The sequence below is a fragment of the Podarcis vaucheri genome (assembly GCF_965113315.1).
Source record: "Podarcis vaucheri genome assembly, chromosome: Z".
Lineage (NCBI taxonomy): Eukaryota > Metazoa > Chordata > Lepidosauria > Squamata > Lacertidae > Podarcis > Podarcis vaucheri.
In genome coordinates this window covers 52,318,860-52,328,859 of record NC_138758.1, presented here as the reverse complement: position 1 = coordinate 52,328,859, position 10,000 = coordinate 52,318,860, and the positions used below count along the sequence as shown (strand labels likewise).

General features: G+C 42.0%; 1 long non-coding RNA gene across 1 annotated transcript in view; it reads right to left on the bottom strand.

Annotated features, from left to right (window-relative positions):
- The window catches only part of LOC309523735, a 10,840-nt gene extending 5,726 nt beyond the window's left edge, over window positions 1–5,114 (bottom strand). Inside the window, exon 1 of the long non-coding RNA XR_014215577.1 lies at window positions 4,879–5,114. This is a non-coding gene — a long non-coding RNA (uncharacterized lncRNA). The remainder of the gene's footprint in view (window positions 1–4,878) is intronic.
- Window positions 5,115–10,000: the final 4,886 nt, after the last annotated feature.

Sequence of the window (10,000 nt, the reverse complement as noted above, 5' to 3'; positions counted from 1 at the left end):
TGTCGCTTCTGATTGCAAACAGCAGGAAGTTTGCAGATGTGCAAAATAAAATCGTGGGGAGCAAAATTTTCGATGGCAAGTGTTGCTTTTGATTGCCATTCTTGCAAATCATCTCCAAATAATCTCATTTTATTGGACTGTCTATCTGCAAGAAAATAAAATTCTGTGCAATGATTTCCAATTGCAACGGTCGCTTCCGATTGCAAATAAATAAAGTTTGCAAGTGCGGAAAGTAAAATTATTGGCAATGATTTCCAATGGCAACTGTCGCTTCTGATTGCAAATAAATAAAGTTTGCAAGTGCGGAAAGTAAAATTATTGGCAATGATTTCCAATTGCAACTGTCGCTTCCGATTGCAAATAAATAAAGTTTGCAAATGCGGAAAATAAAATTATTTGCAATCATCTCCCATTGCAACTGTCGCTTCTGATTGCAAACAGCAGGAAGTTTGCAGATGTGCAAAATAAAATCACGGGGAGCAAAATTTTCGATGGCAAGTGTTGCTTTTGATTGCCATTCTTGCAAATCATCTCCAAATAATCTCATTTTATTGGACTGTCTATCTGCAAGAAAATAAAATTCTGTGCAATGATTTCCAATTGCAACTGTCGCTTCCGATTGCAAATAAATAAAGTTTGCAAGTGCGGAAAGTAAAATTATTGGCAATGATTTCCAATTGCAACTGTCGCTTCTGATTGCAAATAAATAAAGTTTGCAAGTGCGGAAAGTAAAATTATTTGCAATGATTTCCAATTGCAACTGTCGCTTCTGATTGCAAATAAATAAAGTTTGCAAGTGCGGAAAATAAAATTATTTGCAACAATCTCCAATTGCAACTGTCTCTTCCGATTGCAAATAAATAAAGTTTGCAAGTGCGGAAAGTAAAATTATTGGCAATGATTTCCAATTGCAACTGTCGCTTCCGATTGCAAATAAATAAAGTTTGCAAGTGCGGAAAGTAAAATTATTTGCAATGATTTCCAATTGCAACTGTTGCTTCTGATTGCAAATAAATAAAGTTTGCAAATGTGGAAAATAAAATTATTTGCAATCATCTCCCATTGCAACTGTCGCTTCTGATTGCAAACAGCAGGAAGTTTGCAGATGTGCAAAATAAAATCGTGGGGAGCAAAATTTTCGATGGCAAGTGTTGCTTTTGATTGCCATTCTTGCAAATCATCTCCAAATAATCTCATTTTATTGGACTGTCTATCTGCAAGAAAATAAAATTCTGTGCAATGATTTCCAATTGCAACGGTCGCTTCCGATTGCAAATAAATAAAGTTTGCAAGTGCGGAAAGTAAAATTATTGGCAATCATCTCCCATTGCAACTGTCGCTTCCGATTGCAAACAGCAGGAAGTTTGCAAATGCGGAATATAAAATCGCGGGGAGCAAAATTGTCGGTTGCAAGCGTTGCTTTTTATTTGCAAAGACGGTCCAATAAAAGGATTTGCAATCATCTCCCATTGCAACTGTCGCTTCTGATTGCAAACAGCAGGAAGTTTGCCAGTGCGGAAAATAGCATTTCATGCAAATAATCCCCAATTGCAAGCAATCTTTCTTCTTGCAAGCAGCGGAAGACGCGCCAAAGCGTCGCCTAAAATGATTGCAACCCCTCCTTTCGGATTGCAAGCACCAGAAAGTTTGCAAATGTGGGAAATAAAATGATCTGCAAGGGTGACTGCCAGAATTCCCTTGACCCCAAAGCAAGGCATGGATGGACTTTCCGTGAAACACTGCAGACCAATTCTTTTATTCACTTTATTATTCAATATTTCTCTATTATCCTGATGAAATCATGATGATAAATGATGACCAATCCAATGCATTAGCAGAAATCATTCATCAAGATCAGGCCGGTTTCTTAATAGGGCGGCAGAGGAAAGATAATATTAGAAATAGAATGGATATTATGGAATAGCCGGAAGTAAGCAATGAGAAACAAGCGGCCTTCATGTTTGCAAGAATCTCCCATTGCAACCATGGATTCTTAATGCAAACAGCAAATGCGGAAAATCAAATTATTTGCAAGGGGGATGGAAGTTTCAACTGTTGCTGCTTATTGCAAAGGGCAGAAAGTTTGCAAATGCGGAGAATAAAAGGATTTGCAAGGGGGGTGGAAATTTCAACTGTTGCTGCTTATTGCAAAGGGCGGGAAGTTTGCAAATGCGGAGAATAAAAGGATTTGCAATAATCTCCCATTGCAACCATGGATTCTTAATGCAAACAGCAAATGCGGGAAATCAAATTATTTGCAAGGGGGATGGAAGTTTCAACTGTTGCTTCCTATTGCAAAGGGCGGGAAGTTTGCAAATGCGGAGAATAAAAGGATTTGCAAGGGGGGTGGAAATTTCAACAGTTGCTTCCTATTGCAAAGGGCGGGAAGTTTGCAAATGCGGAGAATAAAAGGATTTGCAAGGGGGGTGGAAATTTCAACTGTTGCTTCCTATTGCAAAGGGCGGGAAGTTTGCAAACGCGGAGAATAAAAGGATTTGCAATGGAGACGGCAATAATCTCCAATTGCAACCGTTGCGGGAAGTTGGCAAATTCCATGCAAAAATGGCTGAGGTGATTTCCAATTGCAATCGCCGCTTCTTATTGCAAACTGCCAATAAATTCTCCATCTTCTTAAATACATTCTTTTTCTTATTGCAAATCAGCTTTCATGCAAGTTGGACGGCAATCGTCTCCCATTGCAACTGTCGCTTCTCAATGCAAACAGCAGAAAGTTTGCAAATGCGGAAAATAAAAGGATTTGCAATCATCTCCCATTGCAACTGTCGCTTCTCAATGCAAACAGCAGGAAGTTTGCAAATGTGCAAAATAAAATCACGGGGAGCAAAATTTTCGATGGCAAGTGTTGCTTTTCATTGCAATTCTTGCAAATAATCTCCCATTGCAACTGTCGCTTCTGATTGCAAACAGTCGGAAGTTTGCAAATGCGGAAAATAAAATTATTTGCAATCATCTCCAATTGCAACTGTCGCTTCTGATTGCAAACAGCCGGAAGTTTGCAAATGCGGATCATAAAAGGATTTGCAATCATTTCCCATTGCAACTGTCGCTTCTGATTGCAAACAGCCGGAAGTTTGCAAAGCTGCAGCACGTTGCAAATGGTGCAGAATAGATTTTCGCGCAACCGTTGCTTTGGATCGCAAGCACCGGAAGGTTTGCCAATGCAGGAAATAAAATTCTGCGCCACCGTGGCGGCCATAATTTTCTATGACAACTGTTGCTTCTGATTGCAAACAGTGGGAAAACTGCAAAGGCAGATTATGAAATTGTTTTCAACAGGAACTGCAATCATCTCCAATTGCAACCGTCGACTCGATTTGCAAGCCCCAGAAAGCTTGCAATTGCGGGAAATAAAATGTCATGCAACAGGGGCTGCAATAAATCTCCAATTGCCTCCGTTGCTTTTGACTGCAAACCCTGAAGGTTTGCAAATGTGCAGAATAAAATTCCGCCAAGCGGCGATGGCCAGCGCTGCTTTTTATCGCAAACAGCAGAAAGTTTGCAAATGCAGAGAATAACATTTCATGCAGAAATGGCTGCAATAATGTCCGATTGCAACCGCCGCTTTTTATTGCCAATTGCAGGAATTCTGCAAAGGGGCAGAATAATAATTTCTGACTGCAAGCGTCGCTTTTTCTTGCAAACAGCAGAAGGTTTGCAAAGGTGCAGAATAAAAATTTCGGATTGCAAGCGTTGCTTTTTATTGCCAATTGCAGGAATTCTGCAAAGGGGCAGAATTATTATTATTATTATTATTATTATTATTATTATTATTAAAAGCAGAGGGGGAAGTAAAAATTCTGCAAAGGGGCAGAGGAATCATTTCTGACCGCAAGCGTCGCTTTTTCTTGCCAAATCAAATTATGGGAAGCAGCATTTTCGACGGCAAGTCTTGCTTTCGATGGCGATTCTTGCAAAGAATCTCCCGTTGCAACTGGCGCTTCTTATTGCAAACAGCGGAAAGCTTGCAAATGCAGAGAATCAGATTTCGTGCAGAAATGGCTGCAATCATTTCATTTCCCGCATTTGCCAACTTCCTGCTGCTTGCAATCAGAAGCGACAGTTGCAATGGGAGATGATTGCAAATCATTTCATTTTCCACATTTGCCAACTTCCTGCTGTTTGCATTGAGAAGCAACAGTTGCAATGGGAGATGATTGCAAATGATTGCTGCAAAGAATCTCCCATTGCAACTGGCGCTTCTGATTGCAAACAGCGGAAAGCTGGCAAATGCAGAGAATAACATTTCGTGCAGAAATGGCTGCAAGAATCTCCGATTGCAACCGCCGCTTTTCCTTGCCCATTGCAGGAATTCTGCAAAGGGGCAGAGGAATCATTTCTGACCGCCAGCGTCGCTTTTTCTTGCAAACAGCAGAAGGTTTGCAAAGGTGCAGAATAAAAATTTCAGATTGCAAGCGTTGCTTTTTCTTGCCCATTGCAGGAATTCTGCAAAGGGGCAGCGGAATCATTTCTGACTGCAAGCGTCCATTTTTCTTGCAAAAAGCGGGAAGTTTGCAAAGGTGGAGCATAATAATCTCCCTTTGCTTTTGATTGCAAACAGCAGAAGGTTTGCAAATGCTCAGGATAAAACGATTTGCAATGGAGAAACCAGTTTGCAAAAGCAGAGAATCAAATTATTGGCAATAATCTGCCTTTGCAACGGTTGCTTTTGATTGCAAACGGCAGAAAATGTGCAAAAGCAGAGGGGAAAATAAAAAGAAAAGAAAACAAAAGCAGATTATAAAATCATTTGCAGTGGGGACTGGAATAATCTACAATTGCAAACAGCCGGAAGTTTGCAAAGCTGCAAAACGCAGCCGATTTTGCTGCAAATCTTCCCAATTGCACTTTGCAACTCACTGGAAACGGAGCGATCCGTCGCTTTTGCTGCTGCAAAAGCCGAGATAATCCTCTCCTTCGCCTTGCACCAATTGCGCGATCCCCATTCCTCCCATTTGCACCCAAAGGAGAAATGCAATCGGTTTGCAAAGCAGGAAGGCCTTTGCAAAGACTGCAAGGCCCAGAATCCTTTGCTCCGGCCGCAAGAGCTGCTGGGAGATTTGCCCAGAGCGGCCTGCAGGGGGAGCGAAGAGATTGCAAGTGGAATTCTTGTCGCTTTTCATGCAAAAAGTGGGGAGGTTGCAAAGGGGCAGAATCCGCCCCTTTTGCAAAAGATTGCAACTGTATCCTTGTTGCTTTTTCTTGCAAAAAGGGAGGAATTTTGCAAAGGTGCAGAATTCACCCCGTTTGCAAAATAAAATAAAATAAATATGCATGCAAAAGGAACCTAGTTGGCGAAAGGTTGCATTTATTTTATAAAATAAAATAAAATAAATATGCAGAAGGAACCCAGTTGGCAAAAGGTTGCATTTATAAAATAAAATAAAATAAAATAAATATGCAGAAGGAACCCAGTTGGCAAAAGGTTGCATTTATAAAATAAAATAAAATAAAATAAAATAAAATAAATATGCAGAAAGAACCCAGTTGGCAAAAGGTTGCATTTATAAAATAAAATAAAATAAAATAAATATGCAGAAGGAACCCAGTTGGCAAAAGGTTGCATTTATAAAATAAAATAAAATAAAATAAATATGCAGAAAGAACCCAGTTGGCAAAAGGTTGCATTTATAAAATAAAATAAAATAAAATAAATATGCAGAAGGAACCCAGTTGGCAAAAGGTTGCATTTATAAAATAAAATAAAATAAAATAAATATGCAGAAAGAACCCAGTTGGCAAAAGGTTGCATTTATAAAATAAAATAAAATAAAATAAATATGCAGAAGGAACCCAGTTTGCAAAAGGTTGCATTTATAAAATAAAATAAAATAAAATAAATATGCAGAAAGAACCCAGTTGGCAAAAGGTTGCATTTATAAAATAAAATAAAATAAAATAAATATGCAGAAGGAACCCAGTTGGCAAAAGGTTGCATTTATAAAATAAAATAAAATAAAATAAAATAAAATAAAATAAATATGCAGAAAGAACCCAGTTGGCAAAAGGTTGCATTTATAAAATAAAATAAAATAAAATAAATATGCAGAAGGAACCCAGTTGGCAAAAGGTTGCATTTATAAAATAAAATAAAATAAAATAAATATGCAGAAGGAACCCAGTTGGCAAAAGGTTGCATTTATAAAATAAAATAAAATAAAATAAAATAAAATAAATATGCAGAAAGAACCCAGTTGGCAAAAGGTTGCATTTATAAAATAAAATAAAATAAAATAAAATAAAATAAATATGCAGAAAGAACCCAGTTGGCAAAAGGTTGCATTTATAAAATAAAATAAAATAAATATGCAGAAGGAACCCAGTTTGCAAAAGGTTGCATTTATAAAATAAAATAAAATAAAATAAATATGCAGAAAGAACCCAGTTGGCAAAAGGTTGCATTTATAAAATAAAATAAAATAAAATAAATATGCAGAAGGAACCCAGTTTGCAAAACTTTGCAACTGCATTTCTTTTGGATTTCCTTGCAAAACATTGCAACTGTATCCTTGTTGCTTTTTCTGGCCCAAAGCGAGGAAGTTGCAAAGGTGCAGAATTCACCCCTTTTGCAAAATGTTGCATCTGATCCCTGTTGCGTTTTCTTGCAAAAAGCGAGGAATTTTGCAAAAAAATTTTGCAAACAATGAAACTGGAATTTCTGCTGCTTGCAAAAAGGGAAGCTTGAATTCCGGTTGCTTTTCTTGCAAAAAGCAGGGAAGTTGCAAAGGTGCAGAATTAAGCCCATTTGCAATATGTCGCAACTGCGTTCCTTTTGCATTTCCTTGCAAAGAGGGAACCTGGAATTTCTTGCCAAAAGCGAGGAATTTTGCAAATTTTTCTTGCAAAGAGGGAACCTGGAATTTCTTGCCAAAAGCGAGGAATTTTGCAAATTTTTATTGCAAAGAGGGAACCTGGAATTTCTTGCGAAAAAAAGCGAGGAATTTTGCAAATTTTTCTTGCAAAGAGGGAACCTGGCATTCCTGCGGCTTTTCTTGCAAAAAGCAGGGAAGTTGCAAAGGTGCAGAAGGAACCCAGTTTGCAAAATGTTGCAAAAGGAAAACTAGAATTCCTGCTGCTTTTCTTGCCAAAAGTGGGAAGGTTGCAAAGGTGCAGAATTCACCCCTTTTGCAAAACGTTGCAACTGTATCCCTGTTGCATTTTCTTGCAAAAAGCGAGGAATTTTGCAAAAAGTTGCAGCTCTGCCCGTGTTGCGTTTTCTTGCAAAAAGCGAGGAATTTTGCAAAAAGTTGCAGCTCTGCCCGTGTTGCGTTTTCTTGCAAAAAGCGAGGAATTTTGCAAAAAAATTTTGCAAACAAGGAAACTGGAATTTCTGCTGCTTGCAAAAAGGGAAGCTTGAATTCCGGTTGCTTTTCTTGCAGAATTCACCCCATTTGCAATATGTCGCAACGGCGTTCCTTTTGCATTTCCTTGCAAAAAGGGAACCGGGAATTCCTGCGGCTCTTCTTGCAAAAAGCGAGGAAATTTTGCAAAATGTTGCATCTGATTCCTGTCGCTTTCTTTGCAAAAAGGAAAGCGGAAATTCTTGTTGCTTTTCTTTCAAAAAGTGGGAAAGTTGCAAAAGTCTCTCTCTCCCTCTCCTTCTTTCCTTCCTTCCCTCCTTCCTTCCTTCCTTCCCTCTCTCCCCTTCTCTCTCCCCCTATCTCTTGTTCTCCTTCCTTCCTTCTCTCTCTGTCCCTCTCCTTCCTTCCTTCCTTCCTTCCTTCCTTCCTTCCTTCCTTCCTTCCTTCCTTCTCTCTCTCCCTCTCCTTCCTTCCTTCCTTCCTTCTCTCTCCCTCTCCTTCCTTCCCTCTCTCTCTTCTTCTCCTTCCTTCCTTCCTCCCTTCATTCCCTCCTTCCTTCCTCCCTCCCCTCCCTCCTTCCTTCCATCTCTCTCCCCTCTCTCCCTCTATCTCTTGTTCTCCTTCCTTCCTTCCTTCTCTGTCTCTCCTTCTTTCCTCCCTCCCTCCCTCCCTCCTTCCCTCCTTTCTTCCTTCTCTCTCCCCTTCTCTCTCCCTCTATCTCTTGTTCTCCTTCCTTCCTTCCTTCCTTCCTTCCCTCTCTCCCTCTCCTTCCTTCCTTCCTTCCTTCCTTCCTCCCTTCCTTCTCTCTCCCTCTCCTTCCTTCCTTCCCTCGTTCCTTCTCTCTCTCTCCCTCTCCTTCCTTCCTTCCTTCTCTCTCCCTCTCCTTCCTTCCTTCCTTCTCTCTCCCTCTCCTTCCTTCCTTCCTTCTCTCTCCCTCTCCTTCCTTCCTTCTTTCTCTCTCCCTCTCCTTCCTTCCTTCTCTCTCTCTCCCTCTCCTTCCTTCCTTCCATCTCGCTCCTCTATCTCTTGTTCTCCTTCCTTCCTTCCTTCCTTCCTTCCTTCCTTCCTTCCTTCCTTCCCTCTCCCCTTCTCTCTCCCTCTATCTCTTTTTCTCCTTCCTTCCTTCCTTCCTTCCTTCCTTCCTTCCTTCTCTCTCTCCCTCTCCTTCCTTCCATCCATCTCTCTCCCTCCCTTCCCTCTCCCTCTATCTCTTGTTCTCCTTCCTTCCTTCTCTCTCTCCCTCTCCTTCCTTCCTTCTTTCCACCCTTCCTTCCCTCCTTCCTCCCTCCCTTCCATCTCTCTCCCCTTCTCTCTCTCTCTCTGTCTTGTTCTCCTTCCTTCCTTCCTTCTCTCACTCTCCTTCCTCCCTCCTTCCTTCCTTCCTTCCTTCCTTCCTTCCTTCCTTCCTTCCTTCCATCTCTCTCCCCTTCTCTCTCCCCCTATCTCTTGTTCTCCTTCCTTCCTTCTCTCTCTCTCCTTCCTTCCTTCTCTCTCTCTCCTTCCTTCCTTCCTTCTCTCCCTCTCCCTCTCCTTCCTTCCTTCCTTCCTTCCCTCCTTCCTTCCTTCCTTCTCTCTCTCCCTCCTTCCTTCCGTCCTTCTCCCAAGCATGGAACCTTCCGCCCTAGAGACCCCATAGCTCTACTCAGGACCAGCCATGGAGCTCCAGCCCCATGGATTGGGCGGTGGACTTGGGGCACCAAGACTTGTGGGGCTGAGGAAGGACCAAGCCGTGACCCATGGATTCTGTGGGGCGGACTCTCTTTACCTCTCCCTTTCTCTTTCTCTTCCTTCCTTCCTTCCCTCTCTCCCCCCTTCTCTCTCCCTTCTCTGTCTTCTCTGTCTCTCCCTCTCCTCCTTTCCTCCCTCCCTCCCTCCCTTCTCTCTCTTTCCCTCTCCTTCCTTCCGTCCGTCCATCCTTGCTTCCTTCCTTCTCTCTCTCTCCCTCTCCTTCCTTCCTTCTTTCCTTCCTTCCTTCCTTCCACCCTTCCTTCCTTCCTTCCCTCCTTCCTTCCTTCCTTCTCTCTCTCTCCCTCTCCTTCCTTCCTTCCTTCTCTCTCTCTCCCTCTCCTTCCTTCCTTGCTTCTCTCTCCCTCTCCTTCCTTCCTTCTTTCCTTCCTTCCTTCCACCCTTCCTTCCTTCCTTCCTTCCCTCCTTCCTTCCTTCTCTCTCTCTCCCTCTCCTTCCTTCCTTCCTTCCTTCCTTCTCTCTCCCCTTCTCTCTCCCTCTATCTCTTGTTCTCCTTCCTTCCTTCTCTCTCTCTCTCTCCCTCTCCTTCTTTCCTTCCTTCCTTCCCTCCTTCCTTCCCTCCTTCCTTCCTTCCTTCCTTCCTTCTCTCTCTCTCCCTCTCCTTCCTTCCTTCCTTCTCTCTCTCTCCCTCTCCTTCCTTCCTTCCTTCTCTCTCCCTCTCCTTCCTTCCTTCCTTCTTTCCTTCCTTCCTTCCTTCCACCCTTCCTTCCTTCCTTCCCTCCCTCCTTCCTTCCTTCCTTCTCTCTCTCTCCCTCTCCTTCCTTCCTTCTCTCTCCCCTTCTCTCTCCCTCTATCTCTTGTTCTCCTCCCTTCCTTCTCTCTCTCTCCCTCTCCTTCCTTCCTTCCTTCCTTCCTTCCTTCCTTCCTTCTCTCTCCCCTTCTCTCTCCCTCTATCTCTTGTTCTCCTTCCTTCCTTCTCTCTCTGTCCCTCTCCT